The following is a 24,725-nucleotide window of genomic DNA, read 5'->3' as shown; positions in this document are numbered from 1 at the left end:
TGACAGCTTTATTAGTTTTCCTAGTATTTATTTCCTCATCACGAGGCGAAAACAAAGATATCACAGTATATCCTGAGAGGGATGAAAATATTTGCACCAAATTTATATCCTCCTTTATTTCAGTTGTGGTATTAACTTCATGTTCAAAGACCTGATTTAGCTTTGGCTTCACTCATTTTTGTCAGAGTTACACTGTCAGTTTCAAGTTTATTTGGCCATACTCGCCAGCATAATTTGTTCCAACTAAGGCTGCCTTTCTCTTCACAGGCAGCAACACCGACAGATGCTGGAGACCCAATTACAAACACTTGGAGTTTCATACGGGTGAGGGACTGCTGGCATGGGGATTGGCAGTTACAGTAAGTGTGAATGGGATTGTGTGTGTGTGTGTGTGTGGTTAGATAGTTTATTGGGAGTGCACGTGCACATGGTCTTATCCAAGTGGCAAAATCTTGCGGCGAGATAGATTTAGGCTGTTGATGTTGTCTCAACAGATACAGTATCTGTTTAGTATCAATTTAGGGGCCAGAGTAATGAGAATATTTCTTACTTTCCCTGACCATGAATCTACCTCCAATCGTTGGAGACAAATGAAGAGAAGGAAGAAATGGAAACAGATATAATTGTTTTCAACAGAACTATTTACAAGAAAGGATACATAAGGGAAGGGGTCTGGGAATGGAGTGCTTGTGAGAGAGCAAAAAACAGTGTAGGTTTTACTGCATATGCCCCAGCTAATTCTGAGCCAATCTAAAACAAGTTCTTAGGATCCAAAAAGTCATTATTCTTAACCAGTAACTTATACACTGATATTTACACATCTGAACAAATCTCACAAGTGTTCCCTTTTATTGCAACACAACAATTATTCAAATAGACCTTGTGGTTGCAAAGATGTACTCTTTTGAGTATGGGTATGCAATTTTCGAGCAGAGGGCTAAAAATAGGGCTAGGGCTTAAGTAAAACGATGAAGTTGTTAAGTTTTCTTCGTGAGCCTCCAGAGCATCACATGCACTCTTCCACTGCTGGCTGCTCCTCTTCAGCTCCGTCTCCACATAGGTTGTAGTTCGAGCCCGCCTTTTATTGGTGACCCTTCTGAGGAGGTCGTCTTCTTATTTAACAACTTTTTGAGTTGGCTCACCTCCATCTGCCTGCTTCCCAGTAGGCCAATCTGCTCCTTTAGAGCTTCATTTTCCTCCTTGAGAGACATTATCTCAGTGATGGCAGAGTGCAGAGCATCTCTAAGTCTCTGTGAGGGAGATGCTCATGGTGTTGCAGCTTCACTGCAGCATTTGTACACCATGCAATATTAAAAGTGTTGCATTACTACCAAATGACCACAGACTATGTCGTGCATATTTCTCAGTTTTAATTGATTTTGTTTGGTTTTCATATTTGGATCATATTGTTTTGGTGAAACTTAGGGTGAGGTTTGGATCATGGGTTTGGCATCCTGGGAGAAAAAAATGGTAGATCTCTACAGTCATTTGGGTAAATCATCTGGGAACCATGAATGTCTTTACAAAGGCTAGTCCCTATCAGTCCTGTAGATGTTCGGATATTTCACTGGATAAATGAAAATCCTGACCTGTTGGTGGCACTAAAGGAAGACCAGATTTAGCAGGATTTATCCACTGGGGAACATGAACATCTGTAAAACAATTTCACAGCAATCTATGTGATAGTTGCTGAGACATTTCAGTCTGGACCGAAGTGGTGGACAGAGCAATTGACAAACCAACATTGGCATCCCCAGAACCACTGCTGCTAATGTGGCTAAAATGACGTGGAACTTCCACTCAGAGTGTATTTCATCACATTGTTGTTTATCTTCAGTCTGTTTGATCTAAACTCTGGCACTAGCACCATTTAATTAATAATGAACAGATACGATTATGTAGGTCTGAGGATGGACTTGAGGACCGATGAGGGAATTGTATTGGTTGGATGAAAGTATCCATGCGAAGACAAAGAAATGTATACTTTTGTCTCGATAACCATGGTAACTTAACCAACTGGATGGAAGATTATGAAAGAGGAAAGGTGCACACAATACTCACAGTATTACCGTATAGGTCATACAAATATCTATTCAATTTCAATTGGTTGCAGTTGGTTTTGGCCAGTGGCATTAGGACTGAACACCTACGGTAATAAACACTGTATGTATGTAAGGGATTGATATTGGACTATTCTGCAAAATGCAAGATTTCATTCCAATGCAATGTTTTTTTTATTTTTTTTATTCTTTCTTTCTACAATATCTGCAAGTCAACTACAAAATGGTTGAGATCAGCAAAAGATTATGGCTATGGAAAATAAACTATAGGTAATGTATGTTAAACCTGCAACAACCTGTTGGCAAACTGTTTCCTATTTACAAATCCATCAGACAAGGAGGGACAATAACAGTTGTTTGAAGTTGTGTTTGTGTCTTCCTTTGAGCTTTGGTTTGTACCAAATCTGAGTAATATATCTGACTCATTAGCCGCTAAATGTTCCATGTTAGACTCCCTGTGTCTCTACTGGATGAGTCCTGTTGAGCTTTGACAGTTGATAGTAAGCACATTCATGGCCCTTTGAGAAAATCATTGTGTGGGTAAATGTGTGCAGCTGGGCTAGTAGCTCTACTATGATAGGCTCATCCGAGTGTGTGTGTATGACGCCAATCCTGCCAATGCGTTCAGCAACCTTTTGTGCATCTGTGTGCCTCGATGCACACATCAAAACACAGAAATACACAACCAATGACAAAAGATTAAACGCAGTTATTACTCTTGAAGCTCACGTATAATGCCTGACCACCTGCTCCAAAGAAACAGGGGGCAGCATTTTAGAAAACCTGACGGTCATTTTTAACGAATGGTTTATTGATTATTGAAGCGATATGGCGTGGTATCATTTAGAAATTTCACCCACCTAAGGCCATACCCTATGTCACAAAGTTACTGAGAGAAAAATAATGTGTGGATCAGTACCGTGATTCGAATCCACACCGAGTTTAAATGATTTATCCTTGGCCCAGGCAACACCCTTTTACTAAGTTCCATTAATAAGGCCAGTAGTTTTTCCATAATCCTGTTGACAAAAGACAAACTAAACCAAAAAAACAAGGCTGATATAATGTGATATCTCTTTGACTATTTCGTGCGTAATGAAGATCTATGACTGAATCAGACTAGAATCAGTGCACAGCAAGGCTGAATAAAAGGTTTATGGTATTTTCTGCTTTTGCCATAAGAGATTATCGGAAACTAATAGACATGAGAACCACTTATTTTACTGCCCAAATCCCTAATCTCAAATGCCTTATCTCAAATAGTTAGAAATTCTTGTTAAGAAAGTATTAATTTGCTTAGTCATTACCCACACTCCCTTTCCCTTTAATGAGCCAAGTGTCATTGGGATCAGAAATGATGATAGATAGCAGAGGCTAGAGAGCAGAACAACGAGGAGTCTATCAAACGTACTGTAGCTTGTGCTCGCTAACTTCACTCAATTTATCCTGCCTGGCTGAATGGAGTCGAGTGTTATTGCCCGTGACAGAAGTAGGTTTGAGATGGAAATCACTTAAAAGGCAAGAATCTGTTGAGGCGGATGCTGGGTGAAAGAGATCTAATGTGTCTCGCTCCTCTTTCCCTATCATTTTGAAGTCAAACCCTTTTTGTTTTTCCATGCACAATCTCCTCACCTACTCTCTTTTCAGCTCACCTCCCCCTGACATTTCTTCAAAAAGAGGGAAGTACACATGCAACATCATTCATGCCAACATTCTCATCATCATCTTCCTCATTATCCTCATTGTCACCCTCTTTTTGGTTACACTAACAGCAGTTTCAGATTTTAATTGGCAACTTGAAGTAGCATCAGAAGTTATCTGCTTCTCCCCAGTGAGGCAACCTCTGCCTATTTCTCTCTTTTCTCCTTGTAGTTTTCTGAGTCGTGTCATTGTGGCTTAACGTGAGTAATTTGCCATTGAAGATTCCTCAACAAACGAGCAGTGCAGAACAAGTGGTTCCCCTAGAAAACCATGTTCTTCTGAGCATCTGAGAAGAAGGTGTCACTGTGTATGCAGTACTGCTGCTCGGGATTATAAACCTAGGTCAGGAACTATAAGGACATGATGAAACATCGTAGACTTTCTGTTCTATCTAGCTGTTAGAGCACAGGAGGTGGTGAGTAAAAGTGCCTCAGTGGCACTTCTTGTATAGATCACAATCTTTTCGGAGGCCTAGTTAGAGAGTGCATGGAGAGCAGCTGCATTGATATTTAAATGTTTGACTAACTTCTACTCTGGCTGACGAGGTCTAAAGAAAGTCCTGAAGAAGTTATGTTCTCTTGTGCAGGGAAAAGTTCTGAGCCCTTGTGCGATGCTGGCAGTGACTCACACTATGGGTTACGATGTCTACATACATACAATACATTAGTTGAGATGTCAGTTTGAAGCATCACTTCAAATTATCACGAGATGTTTTCATTTCAAATTTCTAAAACACCAATAAAAGTTAAAGCTCCAAGCAGCGATGTACGCCCTCGCATCCTCCCGCACGCCGGGGGTGCTGGCGGGACGCAGCCAGAAATATCTGCGACCATCGGACAGCACACCCACAAGTTAAATATGGAGTGTGTGATGTTGGAAATCATGTAGTGCACATATTAGTTCCTGTATCCACTATGTGGCGATAGAGAACACGCATTATGTTGCTCTATATCAAGTGCAGACCACATCATGTAAATCAGATTCTATTTGTCACATAACGCTGACTTCCTGTTGCAAGTAGGTGGCGCTACGACTGAGTAAAACTTAGCTTGTAGACATCCTCAAGCCATGACTGTTATCAAGCATGGCAAGTTTGGGACATATTTCAGCAAGTCCAGTGGAGTTACATCAGCTTGTTGTTTAATGGCGAATCACGTAAAATGGCCGCCACGGCTACACCATTCCATCAAACATAAAGCTTTCAGCTAATTTTAATTGCAAATATCTTTAGATTGTACTAACCAAATTTGAAGTGGATCTCACAAAGTCCCTAGGAGGGACTAGATATCAAGGGAAAATTAACACAAACATTAAAATGGCCGACTTCCTGTTAATTTTAGAGCATTGTCCAAGACACTTTTTTAAAGTCTTTATGTGATACATGTTCCTACCAAATTTCATACATGTAGGTCAAACGTAGCGTTGGGGCTGCGTTGTTGAATATGTGTAGGGGGCGTTATCAAGGCAGAGGGTTCCACCTGTGATTATGGAACTAGGGTTACAATGTCATAACCTCCATTCTAACCCACACAGGTTCCGCCCTCTACTGGACTTCATGAGCACAGCGGATGAAGCCTTCGAATGCCTGCCCTGCCACGATTTTAGAATAAATTAGTTATTGGGAACAAAACAAAGCAGGGATTCACAAAAGGGTGGCCAAAGGCTGGTCAGTTGAAAAAAAACCTCATTGCATGAAACAATGGCTGCATGCATACACATGTAACAGCCCTCTACCCACCAAACACTGCAAAACGGAGAGAATAGACTCAACTGCAGAGGACAGGGGATCTAGCCTCCATTCTTCACACCAGCATTGGAACTCTGAATACTTTGCCTTGGCCATAGGCCATAGTGATCCCACTCTTACCACCTGGATGATCTGCACAACCTTTACAGAAAGTCCAGCCCTCCTCAAGCTGTCAGTCTCAGGATCCAAGCCTGTAGAGGATGGCCCGGAGTGGGCAGCTTTTAGGGCTATCAGAATAACAACTGCTCCTGCGTCACTCACTACAACAGGAGAGGGACGAGGCAGAGTCGTCGAAAGGCAAAGAGCAGCTTTCTTTGTCACAGCACATGTCTAAATGCGTCCACCCCCAGGGCTGGATTGTCCTGCTGTGCCAGCGAGAACCATAGCGGGCAGTGGGTGTTGCGTGGGTTGGGCGAATGGATCCACTTCCTCTTTCCTGAACCACGTCCAAATCTGCAACTTCAATGAATAGAAGGCTGGCTTATGGGGGCCGACATGGAAAGGGCAGAGGGCATCACGTGTAAATGCAGCAGCAGACATTGTTTCACTGTGTTTAATCCGTTGTATCCCATGTGGATCAAGGAGGGAGGAAAAGACATGTTTGTCCAGTAGACGGTGGAGCCTGTGAGAGTTAGAATGGTATGTAACTACCCGTATGTATCTGCAGAGTTCTTATAATCGCATTAAACTTAGAGAACTAATGTACTGTAATGTAAATAGTTTAAAAAAACGTAAGTGTGCAGACAAGCTTTCAACTTTCTTGGTCTTCAGTTATGTCCCACTTTTCTTCAGATTTCTGTGTGAGCTGGTAGTTAAATTGCTCCAGCAGACTTCTGTCTTACTCCATCATACATGAAGGCTCATAATTGGCACTTGTCTGAGAACATGCACACACGCTCACAAGGTAATGCATACATGCAAGGAGAGACACAAGAGGAAACCTGCAGACATGATGCGGATGTAGACGTTTGTCTCAAGAAGTCCGTGGCTCGCTCTCAAAAAATCGTTACTCCTTTACATCCCTCCATCTCTAATTTAAGCCCCAAACAGATGTCATTATTTTCTCACATATGTTATGCGCAGCCAACTACTACCTCCTCCCACTCAACTGTGATCAACCGTCATCCAACAGTGATACCCACCAGAAATAACGTGTGCTTGTAGATATTATGATGAAGTTTAACCTCAGCGAGGATTTACCATCAGGTACACTCATACCTCATGTGTTATTCCTATACTCTAGCATGACCTACTGTATTCAAAGGTTCAGTTCACCCAAATTACAAAGACATTGGACAGCTAATTTCAACAACTTGGACAATGTTTCTTGACATTCATTTTTCTATTTAGACATTTTGAATATGATTTTTAAAACGATAAGCGTATAAAACTCTTGATTTGATGAATAAATAATTGATAAAATGTTGCTCCTTATAACAAATACGCTATCTTACAAAAACATGAAAATGTATATAGTTTTAAGTTTGATTTTTAGATATCAGAAAACACTCTATACCATGTTAGGGTTAGGGACTTTATAATAACTACACACTAAAAAGCATTAGTTAAGTATGAGTAAACACTTAGTTCATCATTTGTAAAGCATTGTTCCTACATTAACACGCATTAGTATGCAATTCATAACAACAGTTATAAATGTTTTATTCTTGATTAATAAGCTCGTCTATTTGTGTTTCATGATTGTGTTTTCATACTTTATGAATGATGGATTCCCCATTTGTAAATTAAGTATTATATGTATTACCCTACCAGCCCTACTACTGTGAATACAATTTGAAAACTGCATACCTGCGCTGTTTGTATTTATTTAAGCCTTGAAGACTTCTTATTAGAGTTTCAATGATGGGCTTGGAACTGGACTTGAATTTACATAGCGCCTTTCTATTCTTCCCACCACTCCAATCGTGGTACACTACATGTAAAAATCCCCCCATTCATACACATTTTATACACTGATGGCAGAGGATGCCATGCGAGGTGCCACCTGCTCTAGGGATCTAAACTAACTCACACACCAATGGCACAGCTTTAGGGGTTCAGTAACTGGCTCAAGGACACTTCAAGATGGAGACAGGAGGAGCCCGGGGATCGGACCGATTAGAGGCTGGCCTGCTCTACCTCTAAGCCCATATGTTGATCATATTGAAAAGGTAACCTTGAAACAGAATTATAAAGGCAAGAACGAGTGACGTTTTAGATAATCTTCGTATTACCATGTTATCTCCACACTTAGATGTTGGCTGAACGGTTTCTGCCGACGTTTGCAACAAGGTTGCAAATTAGGTCATCTCACTGAACGTAATACCTAAGGGAACTTTACCCAACAGAAAAACAGCAGAGGAATAACAAAATAAATTCCGAGCGATTTAGAAGTAAGAGAAGGCGGGAGGGAGCAAATGGAATGATTCCAATGAATGAAAATCATCTGGATTAAATACACGATCAACATTTCTCCTCAGTTCATCGTTTGCAGGAACTCTTTCCCTCCCTGTATCGTGTGCCCTGTCGCTCTCACACAGTTACAGACACACACTTCAGTCTGGCTTCAGGGCAGAGCATGTTATGGGGCTATGGGGGCATGGGGGGCAAGGACAAGGGGGACGAGGGGTGAGAGAGAGTGATAGCAGTAAAGCTGGCAGAGGAACTGCTTCATTGTTATTTTATATGCCAGGTTGAGCAGAGAGTACACACTCACAGACACACACATACTGTATACAAACTTTCAGTACAATGCACCGCTGCAATCACTCACAAAAATCTATTGCGCCACACGCGTTTAAAAGACAACTCTCTCTCTCTTCATTATGAGCCATACCTACAGTTGCACTTCTACCCTTCAACGTTCAATGAAGTTTGCTCACCCTGTCATACTATATGAGGCATGAGATGAATGTGTTTTGGTGTGTGTTGGACAGGCAGCAGAGCTTGCTGGATTATCGTGGCGGGCTCGTGGGCCTTGTCAAAATGCGTGTGAGAAAATACAGAGTGACAGATGTAGCCTTTCTGCTCTCTCCCACTAACATGGTTATTCTCCCATCACCCACTTCACTGATCTCACACACACACGCTCACAGTCACAATGCTGTAGCTTGGTCAATAGTTGCAACTCTCGCCACACACAGACACACAGCTTACTCTTAACATCTCCAGATTGGAATGTGGGAATTTTCGGGAGTCCAGATTGTTGATTCTTTAAATCCCAAAGAAAACAAGCACCGACGGGGAAAGGGCCACTTAAGGGACTTCCATACTAAAAGAAATGGCCCGTTTCAATGTTTCCAGCAGGAAACATTGATCCAGACAACAAATCTCTCCAACATAATCATTTCAAAGATAATAAATCAAAGTCGTTTTAACTTTAATGAATTTCAACCACGTTCTGATTGAACTCAGAGATGAAGCTCTTTGAGTCCATTTAAGCGTGTCGCCCAGGCCCCTATCGGAGCATATATCAATGTCACTTCCCTTTGCCACATCTTCCTCCAACACATTATCACCAGCACTGTCAGACACCCGTACAAATGAGAAAACAATGAGGAGATGAGAGCAAGTTGTTGAATATTCATAGAGAGGATAAGGATACAACTGGGACATTTTGGGGCTTTATCGGCACTAACAGGATCTAAGCCGTGGTAATTCATGCTAAATCCAAACCAAATCGGCCCCAGTGCTGTTTCTCTGGAAGGAAGGAAAACCCAAAAGCAAATAGACTTGGGTAGAATCTCCCGAGTGCTTTTGTGATCTGTTTCCATGCCATCTCTATCCCTGTTTCATTTATCACAACAAGCTAGTTGAGATATCTCTCATTCTCTTCATTTACTCCACTGCGTTGCATCTTCATCTGGAGGCAGAAAAAAGAGAGCAGAAGGAATCAACAAACAAATTTGAAAAACTGTTCCGTTCTCGGTGAGAGGAGCCGTACGCGGCAAAAAAAAAAAAAAAGTCAACAGCCTTGAGATTCATCCTTGTTGAAAGGCACAGATGCTTCTCTCACAGAGAGTGAATATGCAACCGTGGGGGAGCATCTAGTCGGCATATTTATTGTTCTGACCTCATGCTCTGTTACTCCCCATCTAGAGCGGTTGACCTTTGGAGACTCTGACTGAGTCTCTCAAAGCGGAGCGCTTCCTCTGAGACCAAACTAAAGGTATTAGTATTTGACTGCACGACCTTTCCCAAAGGCTTCTGGGTAAAAAGGAAGTGACCTATGTGTCTCTGGTGGATAAGTTGTATTTGTACTGTACATCCTGTGTGTGTGTGTGTGTGTGTGTGTGTGTGTGTGTGTGTGTGTGTGTGTGTGTAGGATGCACAGATGTATCACTTTTTTAGCCATATCAGAAAACAGCAGATTTTTTCTTTGTACTTAGTGGCACAGGGATCGTCAAGGGAGACATAAACGCATCGCAGCCCTCAATAAAGTCCATTCCACAATCTTTTGTTTGTTCGGCATAAACAATCGATACCCAGCGAGGGCATCCGGCCACATATCACACAACCTGCAATGTGATCAGTCACAGGTTGTGATTGATGTTACCTTATGTTAATGCTGACTTTACACAACTTAAAAACACGAGTACATATTACTCTTCATGCACAAGTCTCTCATGATACATAAAGCATACACCATAGGAAAACACATGGATGTACATTTATGGCAGGAACATTTAATGAAAACTTTTCGGGGAGATTCTGAATGTGATTAATTATATTAAATAAATAGCGTAAAGATGCACCTGTAGTGACAAACCCACAGATGTATAATCTCAGCCCAGCAGCAGAGATATGTTGGCAGTGTACGTTCCCTCTAGAAATGTGTGGGTTGAAGTTATATCGGCCCTGCAGTTCATTTGCGGAGCGGGCGGGTCGGATCATAAAAGTTAACATTCAGATTAGTTGCATATGTGAAGTAATAAATAATTAACGACCTCCCTGAAGCAGACGGATTAATTTCCCATCAGGCCAGTGAGAGGTGCTGCGCATGTACGCCCGAGCAGCAGCAGAGGAAACGCATTGATTATTTCAGAGGCTGAACGTTTTGGTTTCTTTCTTCTGTCAAGTTTATAACAACTGTTTTTAATTTTGCTAATTTATTGTTTTCTCTAAATCGAAGAAAATAATTCATTCAGATCTGCGCATCTGCAAACTATGGGATAAGTTGGATGTTGACATTTCTGAATCAAAAATGAGTTTCATAAATGAGTTTCATATCAGCCTGGTATCACGCTACCAGCCAGGCTCAGGCAAGAAGACTAAATCATGGTTTGTGTTCAAATAATAACGTAGAGTATTTAGTGTAGATAAATAATTAATAAATAATAACTCTCTTATGTAATGTTACGTAACAAGTGTAACATTGTAATGTGACAAATGTAAAGTCAATATTGACTTTTAGTTATTCACAGGACAAGAACTACTCCTATTCTCCTGGGTGAATATCTCATGTTAAACTCCATATTCTACCTCACTTGCTCTAACCGAATGCAAAAAAACCTAAAAACTTTGACATTCAACATATCTCTGCTCTACAGAAACTTAAAATGCAAACTTTCTTTTCCTGGTGGCTGGCCTGTGAACACACGGGTGAATATACAATCTAACTCGGCAGTTCTCTACAGCTCTATGTTATATGATATCAAAGCAGGCAACTGTTCTCAGCAAAAAGGCTTTAAAAGTCCACTGCACACTACTGCTCAGCAGAACCCAGCAGGCAGACCAAGTTAGAGACTAGCTGGTGAACATTGTGGAGCATTTAGCAGCTAAAGAGCTACATATGTCCCTCAGGACTTAGATAGATGCTAATGTCGCCCTGCGTCTGCTGAATGTATTCATAGGCAACACATGTTCACATCAATGTGTTGTTTGAAGCTTGTTGCACTGCTACCAAACAGCCCAGAAAAAAAAAAAATCCTAGTTCAATTCTCAAATAACCCAGTGACCGTGGCTCACTGGGTTAAGAGGGTTGTCTGGTAACCGCAGGGTCAACGGTTCGATCCTTGACTGGGACGTGTCACGTGTCGAAGTGTCCCTGAGCAAGACACTGAACCCCTAACGGCTCCCTGGGCGCCTGCCATTGGCACACTGCTCCCTATATACAGGGATGGGTCAAATGCAGAGACCTTGCCTTCCCCTTATAGTATAATAAATTAGAAAAAATACTTACCTCAACTGCAAAGACAAACAGACCTTGATTTGAAATAAGTTCATCCTAAAGACCGGACATTATTGCTAATTACCCCCGTAGGGGATATGTATTTAAAGTTTATCATATTTTAGTTAGACATCTCCTCATTTTCTGATATTTTCCCTTTTCAGTTTGCTAATGATGCAAAATCTGCTTTTTACTGTCACACATTGTACATAGCACAGCCCGCAGTGAAATATATCCTCTGCATTTAACTCATGAAGAACAGTGGGCAGCTACTCTGCAGCGCCCCGGAGCAGTTGGGGGTTTGGTGCCCTGCTCTACGGCCCCTGCTCTACGCCACCTACTCTACACCACCTACGCTACGGCCCCTACTCTACACCACCTACTCTAAGGCACTTACTCTAAGGCACCTACTCTACGGCCCCTACTCTACGCCACCTACCCTACGGCCCCTACCCTACGCCACCTACTCTACACCACCTACGCTACGGCCCCTACTCTACACCACCTACTCTAAGGCACTTACTCTAAGGCACCTACTCTACGGCCCCTGCTCTACGCCACCTACCCTACGGCCCCTACCCTACGCCACCTACTCTACACCACCTACGCTACGGCCCCTACTCTACACCACCTACTCTAAGGCACTTACTCTAAGGCACCTACTCTACGCCACCTACCCTACGCCACCTACCCTACGGCCCCTACCCTACGCCACCTACTCTACGCCACCTACCCTACGGCCCCTACTCTACGCCACCTACTCTACACCACCTACTCTACGCCACCTTTTCACTCCTCTTCACTCTTTGTATTGGTCTGTGAGAGGACTTCATTCACCTGTTTTTATCTTCATTTCCAGTTGGTGCCAGAAATGTTTCAGTTTTGAATTTTTGATTTGATTTTAGTTTAGTTGTAGTTTTTAGAATGCGTTTTCAGAGCGTCTTCACTCATTTTAGTTTAGTTTTGGTTGTCAAAGGTTTTTATGTATCTAATTTTAGTTTGCAATTGTTTTAGCTTGTTTTTAATTAGGGCCAAGTTTAATGTCTCACAGCTACATATGCATACAACATACATGGTCAAAATGTTTCATGTTTAACCTTCCTTTGTTTTAGTGCTAAGCTATTTGTGAATTCATCTTTTGTCTCATTGTAGTATTGGTTAATCCACGCCCCTCAATGTTCCCTTTTTAAGGACGTACATTGATTTGTTTTTGTCAATGTGCTTCCATCATTTAAGACTAAAGTAACAAGTTACAAGACTGTACATTGTGCATCAGGGTTGCACAACAAAATGCAGTAATTATGGTAACACTGACTTTTTCTTCTTAACTTTTGATGTGTCCATTTAGATATCTTCATGCTTGGTTGCTTGTGACTCTTAAAATGCAAAGTAGCTCGTTTTCCACAATTAAATGCTGAGCAAGAAGGACAGCTGGACGTAATGTGAGAACTGTAGACAGAAAATATAGCGGATGAAAAAGAGAGCAGAGGCCTGGAAAAAAGAAAATAAGAGGGGTGAAAGGATAATTATTTTTAGGATTACCATTAAGACAGGCAGTGACCAACACAATTGAATCTGACCTCAAAACCAATAGGCCTGTGTGTTGTTGTGAATCTGGATCAGAAGACAGGTCAGAGTGATAATTGGTCAATTGTGAGGCTGTCACTACGGCAGACTATGGAAGAGGACAACAATGAAGCACACATGTTAACTTTGCCCTAGTATGTAACAGCCATGCTGCACACTCCGGGTAGAGGAGCAACGTGGCTCCATGAACGTATTGATCCATGATGAGACAAGCATGAGTGCCAACAGTCTGAAGTAAAGCAAGAATAGCACAATGCAGAATAGAAGAGAATAGAGTAGAAGGAGTGAATACTAAACCTGAAGCGCTGTTGACATTGTAAAAAAAATGGTTCCATGCTGAGGCTGAGGACAGAACTTCACACAAGCACCAGATGTTGTTAAATCTGGGTTGAGCTCTATCCGTCTGGTTCAGTTGTAACATGCGGCTCTATGACGAGCGACTCATCTCGGCGTGCACAAAAATCCGCCACATGAACATTTACGAGTTGAACACAGTCAACACCTGCTGCCAATTAGCTCCGACTCTCCACCATCTGAGAGCAGATCACACTCGGTGCCTCTCAGTGATGTGCAGAGCTTCCAGGTAATAACAGTCTCCATTTGGGTGATTGAGTAGTTAAAGAGGGTATTTCCATGTGTTTTTTCTTCCTCCTGCTAGGTACTTAGAATGGTACTTGATGAATGTGTGAGAGGCTCCAGATGCGCTGCAATGAGGTTCTTCAGGGAGTGCTTGTTGTCCAACAGCACTTCTCAGCTATTCTGTTTCCATCATTTCTGAATGGACAACTTCAGAAATTCACAATATGCAGAGACATGAAGTATCCGAGAACTCCAGAGCTGAGCATTGCCTCGTCATGCCCACAGTCGAATTGATTCAATCATTAGTGGACGTAGTCATCGTGACGTCACCCATTGGTTTGTGGACTGCCGTTTTGAAGCCTTGAATTTGACAGTTTCTACAGTTAAGGTTACATTACACCGCAGTATATACGTATGTCTAGAGCCTTTATGTGAAAGGTAAGAACAGGAAGAGTGTGGCTGTAAGGTACTGCCGTTGACAATGTGGGAAGCCGTAAAGCCTCAATGTTATATGCACAACGTAAGAGCTGGCCTCCTCCTTTGTGCTGTGACTCGAGCCTTTATCTTCCCGTGTGATTGCAACCTGGTGGCAGAACCAATACAAGCCCTGCTGGTGTTTTATTTTCTAAACATTACTTTGTGCTCTCAATATTTACGTCATAATGATAACTTAATGCAAAAAAACCTTCACTATTGCCACTTTATGAATGTTTATAAATCATGCATTGCAGTTGAGGGCTCTGGCAGAACAACTCTGATGAGAGTGCCTTAATCTGACATGTGACATGATTTCATTCAATTGGATGATTAACTCAGAGTGCTCTGCTTCAGTGTTTACACCTCCCTCTAAACGTGAACTAACAAATGCAGCTTCAGGAGTCCAAACGAGGGTGAAGACTCATTAGCAAAAGCATTTTAAAAGCCCAGGTAATGCTGCTGCAGCGTCTCATGATCTATAAGAAATGGATGTTGAAGGCCCTACCTTCTGTGAAGTCCTTCATGTTTCAATAGGCAGCAGATTTGCCACCTGCGTCTCTGGTCATCAGTGAATTGAATAGTCTGTTCTTCTGTGTTCTTGATGAGTACAGGTTGTGGAATGCTCTTTTACCATCAAGCAGCAGTGGCTGCTGCGCCACTGAGAGAGAGAGAGAGACCACCTGCTGTTATTCTAGATAAAGAAAATGTGGACTTAATACCGCTCTGTCCTCCACAAAAACAAGAATACACATGTTCTTGCTATCCTCTTGAACTGAGGCTGTTTAGTAGTTACTGCACACACTGCTTGTGATGCTCTGTTCTTTGGTAACTATTCAATGGATGGATGTACCCACACAGTTTGCTATGATGGAGAGATCAGTAGATTCCATTGATTTAATCTGTTAGAAGGAACTGCTCACACAGTGCATCCTGGTTTAACTAACATGAGAACATAAGAGAAGAAGCATCACCCGTATCGCATCGACTCTTTGTAGATCTGTTGCAGCTAGGAAACCAGATTTTAATTAAAACCACGTAGAAGACGTAGACACAATAGCCCAATTAAGGCCTAAATTGAAAATTGTTTGTTCAACCAAAACAGAATAAAAGATGTGTTCAGATCCTGAAGAAACACTTAACCTCAAGAGGTTATTTTTATGCAGCACAGCATGCTGTATCGCAATGGCGTAACAAGAGACTGTTCTCTCCGGCACCACTAAAATATTTTTCTATTTCCACTGACTGATTATTCCAATGCAATTTAGACAGATTCACTCAATATAGATGCACTTATTTTAAGCCAAATAAGTTAGCCACCCAACCCTTTGGCTAAAGGCATGGTCAAATAACATTTCCTTTCAACGACATCGCCCCGCACTCTGCCTCAAAACAAGGCCGTTACGAGGTAATCGATAAATATTGATTAGAGCGATTACAAGCAATAAACTGTGTATGAGAGTGAGTTCAAGTTTGTTGTTTAGTTGTGTTTTGTGTGTAATGATTCTTTATTTCCAAACACCAATTTACAAAATCAGTCGGTCAAAGTTGAACCATTGGCTGAATATCGCACTGGAACCAGTGTTGCCAGACTGGACTGACAGAAGGTAGCCCAATATGGGCTTAGGACCCGCCTAAGTGTTGTGAAAATGAAATAAAAGTAAACATGGCAAAAGGTTTTCACTCATATCAACAGATACATTTTGCATGTCCTGCATAGTAAAGCAATTGTTTCATCTAGTTAAATAAAAGTGCTCAATCTTGCAATAAAGACTGGAATAGAAAACATGTTTGGATTTGTCCTTCGTGTAGGCTTCAACAGAATGAACTCAGAGCTTAGAGCATGTTTCCAAGGGACCATTTAGTGACACCTGCTGACCCATGGCACCAAGTGACAGGTCAGCCATGTTGTTTTAGTTTGACTAAAGAATCTTATAATTTACCCAGGGGGCAGCCTTTTGCATCATATCTTGACACCCCATGTGTGCGCATGGATAACGTTGTGAAACGGTTCTGGTTTATGTAGTAACACGTGGTGATATCACGGTTAACTTTGTGGTCGTAGTTCACGTTATAACACATGGTTAACATTGTGAAACAGAGGTGGTTCGGTGTAGGCAACAAAAGCACATCATGGTTTGGCTTAAAGTAAGTGTACTTGTAACATAACGTGAGCTACAGAAGCAGAGTCATGTTGCATCGCGTTACGTCGTCAGTAAAAGATATTTCAGCTTTTCATAACCCACGAACGCCGGTCGCCTGAGTAAAATTCCGGATGGGTTGACGTTGGAGTTAGTTGGAAGCCAACTGCATCTCATACAGACACTGAAGGGTGCCTTGTGGTATCAAGACACCAAATGCCACCGCCCAAGGGCCGGTATGAGTGCCGGTATTTGACGCCCTGGGAGTGAGACCAGGTTGACTAGACAGATGCACTTAGAAGACTGAAGACTAAAGTCTGACTTTTAGTTCAAGCTAAACCATAGTCACTGTCTGGCTTTGTGAAACCTACTACAGAGATATTCTTCACTAAAAAAATTAATAAATCCTTTACAAAAAAATATAACTTTCACCATGTTTTGCAATGGATAAGCTGGGAGTTCCTAATAATCGTTTTTTCTTCATTAATATGGGACAAGAACACCTTTCGTTTATGCACTATATCAGGGGTCTTCAACGTTTTTCAGGCCAAGGACCCCCAAACTGATCGAGAGATGGAGCAGGGACCCCTGCCTATATATATTGTATAAAATTGTGTTTTATATTAAATGGGCCTAGTGCCATGTATAAACATACCTCTTTATTGTGCATTCAATACTAAGCTATTCAAATAATACACAGGTTCATATATTCATGTTGTTATTTTAAACATGTGCAAGGTACAGTGAGTAGGGAGGCCGTGCCACTGCCATTTAGAAACATACTTTGTCAACTGATCAACATTGTCTGTCAATTGCATGATAATCATGCACACAAGCTGTTCAAACTGATATTTTTATTTCAAACATAAATGTGGAAACAAAAAATGAGTGATGGCCTATTAGTGCCACTGCCATGCATAAACATACCTGTTATCTTGCATACAATACTGAACTATTACAATAATGAACACATTCATGTTTGGGGGAAAAAAAAAAAAATTTAAATATATGAAAAATTGTCTAATCAACCAAAAATATCACGACCCCCCTGCAGTACCTCCGCGACCCCCTTTTGAAGACCTCTGCACGAGATGGCACAGTTTAGAGTTCACTTCAGTGAAGTAGAGATGTCTTCATAGTGTTCTGTACACTTCATGAACTGATCAAAGCTCCGATGTTCCTTAACACACGGTTGAGAAACCACAAGTCTGACCTACTCTGCTCTTTGTCCTGCCTGGCATAACCTATACATAGTTTTTTTATATAAGCACCCTGAGTAAGGTAACATGAAAGATATCACACCTCCGAGCAATTAACAATGACACCTTACATCCATGCAGTGCCAAGTTAGAAAACAACTCATTCACCTTGGCAGCCCAGTTAAGCGTGCAAAAATACACAAAATTTATATTTGTTGACATATTAAAGTCTATGTGAGGCTGACCGCTGTTGTTTCTGAGTTTAACACGTTACTACAAGGAATAGTTGGCACATTGTGATGGCTAAAAGGAGCCGTCTAGTCTTCATGTGTAAGAGGTGTGAACAGTACTGCTGTTTGCTGTTTGCTGGGGTGCAGAACATATGTTGAAGATGAATGTTTTTTTATCTTGCTCTGTATTCACATAACATTTCATACCAATCCACGCAGTTTGGCAATGACAAGTAATACATCCAAACCTGTTGGAACTCCGGCTGCTCTTGTTTGGGCTTTTGTTGCATTGGTAGTTATTAATGTGGTTGTAATGAAATTGCAGTATATTTGACATTCAAGCCCATAGCGTACAAAGTCTGCTTAATATCAGGACTGAGACTTTGCCATGGTAGGAAATATAACAGGAAGGTCTGATGACATACTTTTGCATAACAATTAGCCATGTGTTTCTTGTTGCACAGAGGGTTTGAAGCGTATTTTTGGAGCAATAAGCCTTCAGAACAATGGCTGTTTGCTTTTGGAATAATTAGCTGAGGGACAATTGGGCTTTCTGTCGAATGTGATATTTTACAGTATTGGGGTTTCATAATAATAACGTCCTGGGTTTGATTCGAGCATTGGGAACTTTGTTGCATGTCATACCCATCTCTCTCCCACCATATCCAGTCTGTCTTTAAAACTGTCAAATAAAGGCAACAACTTAAAAAAGGAAGAATAACAAGTCTTATATATTCAGTGTTTTTATACAAACATAACCAAAATGATTGAGACAATTCAAAAAATAATTCAAAGTTACAGGGTCAGAAAGACATTTTAAATGCAGAAATTAAAGTTTAAATTGTTAAAGCAATGCAGGTTTTGAAATCGTGAGAGTTGAAATTTGAATTTCAATGAGAGAGGGCCCTGACAGCAGACGCATTGTGCATTCATATCTCATTTACAGTGTGTTGTTTTTACTTTCTTTTATGTTCATTGTGCATAAAAAAGCAGTCCAAATGTGTGGTGCCACACAAAGACAGGAGTGTGATGAAAACGCCTCATTGTTTAAACACGTTCATTTCAGGAGCTGTTGTCCTTGTGCCACGTCTATTGACACTGACTGTGTGAGCTGTAATTCTCTCTCTGCACTGCCCACGCCATTAATTGCACAAGGCAATTAAAGTAAGTCTGCCTCTGCCTCTAATGTGACCTACTGCAACCATAGCTTCTCCTCTGCCAACCTGAGAGAAGTGACTGGGAGTGCTTTGGCAACCGAGCTCATCAGCTCTGTATTCCTGCAGCACAATGACTGACAGACACATGAGTACATATCCTTCTTTACCTCATCCTAATTCTAAACCACATTTCTGGGGGCTTGTCTGTTGGTCAGTTTACCTGTTGAGTGATGAGACTTCAAAAAAATACTGCTGTGGCTCTCTCGGCGTCGGCGACAGCATCCAATCAAAACTGCCCACGTTGAAGCTCATTGCAGCAGAACAATTCAGTTTGTGTTGGCATCGAAGCGCAATCTGAGCAAAGGCACCAGTCGGTGTTTACTCTCAGAAGCTCAGGTTCTGGTTGGTCCCCGCCTGTCGTTTCCTCCCTGTTGCAGATGCAACCTCAGTTTCGGGATCACTCCGCAGCACTTTTTCGACAGTATAACATTCTCCGGCTCAAATAGATTAGACTGATTATCAGAGTCAGCCAAAACACCGTAGAATGTACACTGCTTGTACTGTGTGTGCAATACAAGCGAAGATAACGAGGAAGTTTTGTTTTTTTACTTTTTTTACACAATGGAACAACATGGGACAACATGTTTAGGAAGTTAATTTTTGAGTCACATCTACAACATGCAAGCCCCCGTGCTGGCTTCTCAGAGAAATCCAAGCTGTAGTTTTTTCTTGCCTCCAACTAAGTCACTGCAACGTGAAATGACGGCCCTACATAGCAGAACAGAAAACGTCCTCGGTCGATATAGCACACATCGAGGAATTTATTGCTTCAATTGACTACCTTCAACATCAACGCTGATTGGACATCCACATAAAAATGGCACATTTATCTTTAAACCTTAAATAGAAATCATGTGTTGCAAAAGTCCATTAACCCTAAATGTGTAATCTGAAACAGTAGAGAGTGATCCTTCTTTACAAAAACGTCTTTACAACTCCGAAACTGAAAGTGTCTCGCAAGGGCTGAAGAACACAAACACTGTGTGGCTCTTTCTGACGGCACACTGGCCTGTCATGCTTTGTCTGGAAGGGATGACAAGGCTTGGTGCAGTGCAGTTTATCACAGACTCACTAACGTTGACACTAGGGCAGGACTGTACAGGCTATCGCACAGTCTGCCAACCCAGCACACACACACACACACACACACACACACACACACACACACACACACACACACACACACACACACACACACACACACACACACACACACACACACACACACACACACACACACACAGCTCTGGGGCTAGTAAAGAGAAACAGTGGCATACAGATAGGACAGTGGGGAAATATTGTCGTATTCTTTATGCAAATGAGAATATAATTTATGGCAGATGCAGATACACAAATGTAAGTTGCACTAGATACAAGTTTATTGCAGTGTATGAAAATCCATTTGAAGATTCACTCCATCTGCTGAGTCTCACTTTGTGAGACCAATTATTGACTGACGTGTGTCAGGTGTGTGCAGAGAGGAGCCTGATTGTTCTGGCAGCTGATTGGTCTGTTGGCTGGAGTGTTCCGACAGTGATTGGCTGGCCAGATGACATCAAGCTATACAAGCAGCCAGGCCAGCCAGTTGACTGAGGCAGGACTCCCAGGCCATGTCTGAAATAATTCCCTTCTTCATAACTCAATACACTAGACACTCAGTAGTTGGCTCTATGCTGACCAGTAAATGGAAATTTCAGACACTGGAATCATAATTTTGCATCATCAAATTTTTTTTTCTTGAACATTGTGCAGAGAAAAAGTATTTTGCCAATAATATATATCGATTGAAGAGAAGCGTAACTTGCTTGCAAACGCCCCATTGCACAAAGTCTAAATAATAGTGCAGTGCTCTTAGAAAACTCGCCTGTTCGGAAGAGGCTGTTTGCTTGGCCTGTGGGGTTGCTGCTTGCAGCTTTAGAACTGCTCATGCAAACAACTTCACACTCATAATGGGGCTTCCTTTGGTCCTGAGCAATACACATGATATAGTTGCGTCACACACCCATGCTACTGAGAAACACCGGGGAACTACAGTCTGTGTTCATGGGAAGAAACGCGTAAGCCCGGCTAGTTGCGTTCAGAAACACCGGTGACACTCCGGTTCATGCAAGAAGCACACCCATGTTATAAGTTAGTATGGCACTTACACAGTTTGAGTTACAATGGCAGAGTCTGTGAATACTTTTCACAAGTGGAATTTAAACATATGAGTTCATGTTTTTGTTCTACAAGTTGAGAACAGATTTACCTTCATATTTTTAGCTTCAAATTCGAGCAGTGTTAACTAATTTGTCAATTCATGCCAGAACTCTGCCCAATATTGCTGTTCAAGTTTTAAACGATTCACCTTCAGTTCTCATCACATCCAACGCGCAGGGTTCCTCCCATCATCTGAAGCCCTGCTCCACATCACATCGACACGGATATTTAGGCATTTCCCTTCATCATTTCACCACCAACCGCGCCTCGACTCCATCCTGGGATATTCCTGTACTACTCATGGAATCTCTACCCCCCAAAATATTGTTGGTGTCGCAATGGGGTCTAATCATTACTATTCACATTTCTTAAATGTATTGTGCAACATGTTAAATGCAGTCGCTCCCCTTTGAACTGAAAGTTGCTAATCATACCATTTGTATAATAATAATAATAATAATAGCAAATAAATAAAATGGCTCTGTTCCTCCCTCATTGCGTATATATCCACAAGACCATCAGGGTTTTATATTCAGTAGAATAAGATACTAATTTCTCAAACCAAAGTGAGTGCTGGCCTCAGCATGGCCATCCTTAAACTTGTCTGGCTCCGCCAGTGGTCAGACTTTGTTTTGTTTGTTCTGGTGGTCTTGCCCACCCTGAAGCCTAATTATAATGTGAATAAACCAGCATTTAATTTCCTGCGTCCTGTGTGGTCTGGTTCGGGGATTTGAAGAAAGACCGTCACTTTCATGTTGTGCCTAAGCCTCCCCGAGATGAGACATAGTAAAATATCAAACATAGCACACATTGGTGTGGAGGGAAGAAGCGCTGAAATCTAAGTTTCCTTAAGGCCGAATACAAATGGATAAAGCTGAATGAATGAGTAAAAACATAACTTATGTAGATACTTCTGATGAGTATGAAACTGATGTGAAGATGAGTCGCTGCCATCTTTCATCAGGCTGAAAACTTACCTCTTCAAGAAGTACTACCCTGAGCCTTCCACTCAGCACTTATTGTATTCATACTAGTTTGTTTCTGTACTTTTGCTCTTGTTTAAAGGAGATGCACTGATGACTTCTGGTGACTAGTAGTTCTCTTGAATACCGATGTTGAATACACTTATTGTACGTCACTTTGGATGAAAGTGTCTGCTAAATGACTGTAATGTGATGTAATGTAATTATGCTATGTCATGTGATCTCAAACCAGTTGCAGGTCTAGGGCAGAATGAGAGAAGATCTTTTAAAATGACGATGTTGGTCCCTCTAGTAGAGCTCCAGACACACAGATAATCTGTTCCGATGAGTACTGAAGGTGGTGTAGAGGCTTGTGGTGGCCCAAGACTTTTATGATTATTTTTCTTATGATTTCTCACCCATTGTGTAGAATGAAATGATCAGCAGTGCTTAACAATTTTTGGTTGTAAAATCAAATCCCTGAGACACAATAAGCTAACATTGACATATTAAACAAGGATAGTATAACCTGTTCTAATTAAAATGCTGCTGTTAAACCAAACTGATATGAATCTTAATGAAAACACATATATTGAATTTGTAATTTACATAATTTGCATTAGCTCATATTGAGAAGGACCTATCTATTGCCCCTTGACCTTGTTTGTGATTGTAGGGAAGCAGTTTATACGTGTGTGGGTGGTGGTCATATTCATATCTTGAACAGAGGGAATAACCTTTCATAGTTTTACCCTCGCTCTTTGTATCTCCTACTCCTAATGATTTAATCCAGAATCCCAGAAGGTTAGTTTCGTCATTATGGAAGCTTCTGAATATGTAGCACTTGGAGTGTCCAGCAGTGTCATGCCTATTTTCATGTAGTAACCTGCACTTGAAAAAAGTACCTTGAAGTACGATTACTCAATTGAAAACATTATCTAGACTGCATTCCTGTGCGTGGGTGCCAAGGACTGAATATATAGCTTGAACTAGCTAAAGTAGTTGCTTTATATAGATGCAATGCTTGTGTAAAAACATGCTCATGTCTGGTATCTAAACGTAAACTCACATTTCTATTCATTTCAAAAACAAACAGATTTGACCTATGGGGAAGATCAAGTAAAACCAGAGAAGCACATAACTCCATTTGTTTTGCATTTGATGCCTGACGCTACCATTTCCATTTGTCTCCTGCCCATCCGGGAGGATGCATGAACTCTTTCTGTTGCGGGCTTGATGCCGAAACTCGTTTTTTTAATCTACCTCCAATACTCAATGCACTGTGGCTGCAGTGCTCTGGATGGAGAATATCACAATGATATTATTCATATGCAGCCAGGTTTAGGTAATCCTTCCAACGCTGAGACCAAACCATAAAAAGGACGATGAATTATTGAAGAGCATCAGAGAAATAGGAAACCTTTCTCTGAATAGGATCAACCTTTTGGGAATGCTTCAAAGAGCATTCAATAGTCGGCAAAAAACCCCATCCCTCTTCCTGCTTTATCCCTGTCGAAAAGCTCTGCCCTGGCTCTAAGAGGGAGAGAGGCAGATCGACAGAGGGAGGGGGAGAGACTGAAAGCTCACCTATTGTTCATCCTTTATTTGCATGAAATTGTTTACCACCTTTTCATGCTGTTCTCTCTTTTTTCCATCCCTGTTCCCTACTGCTCCATTTTTTTCTCGCTTTCTGCTCATTGTAACAGATACAGATGATGGTTTCTGAGGCAGACTTTGAGGACAATTAGCGTGTCCTGTATGTACAGTGTAGATTTTAAATGAGTGAACTTGAGTGGTCAGGTTGGAATGAAATATATCTAAAGTCTGGAGCCATGTTTCTCTTTGTTTCTTCAGCAACAAAAAAAACTCAAAAAACTCTTGAGTCCAGCAGTGCAAAGTTAGAGTAGTCAGTGGGAGGTTAGTTGTGGTGGATGCAAGGCGTAACATGTTGCCTCCAGCTATAGCGGTGGTGGGCACAAACTTGGTGCGGGGTGAAATCTTTGCCAGCTAGCAAGAGCCAAGTTATTTTATTATCAGGAGCCAAGACATCTCCCAGCAATGTCTAACCACTGCTAAACTTATACCTCGGACCATACATCCTGAGAGCACTTTTATCTCAAGTGTTTCCCATGAAGCATCTCCTGCCCTCAGATACAGGCGTTTTACCTTTATTCTTCATCCTGCACCTAAAGTCCAGGTAAAGTAAAAATGTCTTCTGAGTTTGTCACACCACAGAATAATGTTATATTAACCACCCAGCCAAATTTGAATGATTATGAAGATAATGAAAAAATATGCAGTATTCTCCACTCTCTCTCTACTGGGGGCCTGTCCGCTGAAGGATTTGAAACCACGCCCAATCGCGGGTAATGGGTTGATAAAACATATATATATATATATACTGTATATTGTCTTCTTTTCGTTTCACTGAAGCGTGATGGTTATATGACAGTTTCCCAT

This window comes from Anarhichas minor, unplaced genomic scaffold, assembly GCF_050575085.1.
Source record: "Anarhichas minor isolate MPS153535 unplaced genomic scaffold, ASM5057508v1 ptg000012l, whole genome shotgun sequence".
NCBI classification, from domain to species: Eukaryota; Metazoa; Chordata; class Actinopteri; order Perciformes; family Anarhichadidae; genus Anarhichas; species Anarhichas minor.
The sequence above is the reverse complement of the archived record's forward strand: the minus strand, read 5'-3'. Positions refer to the sequence as shown.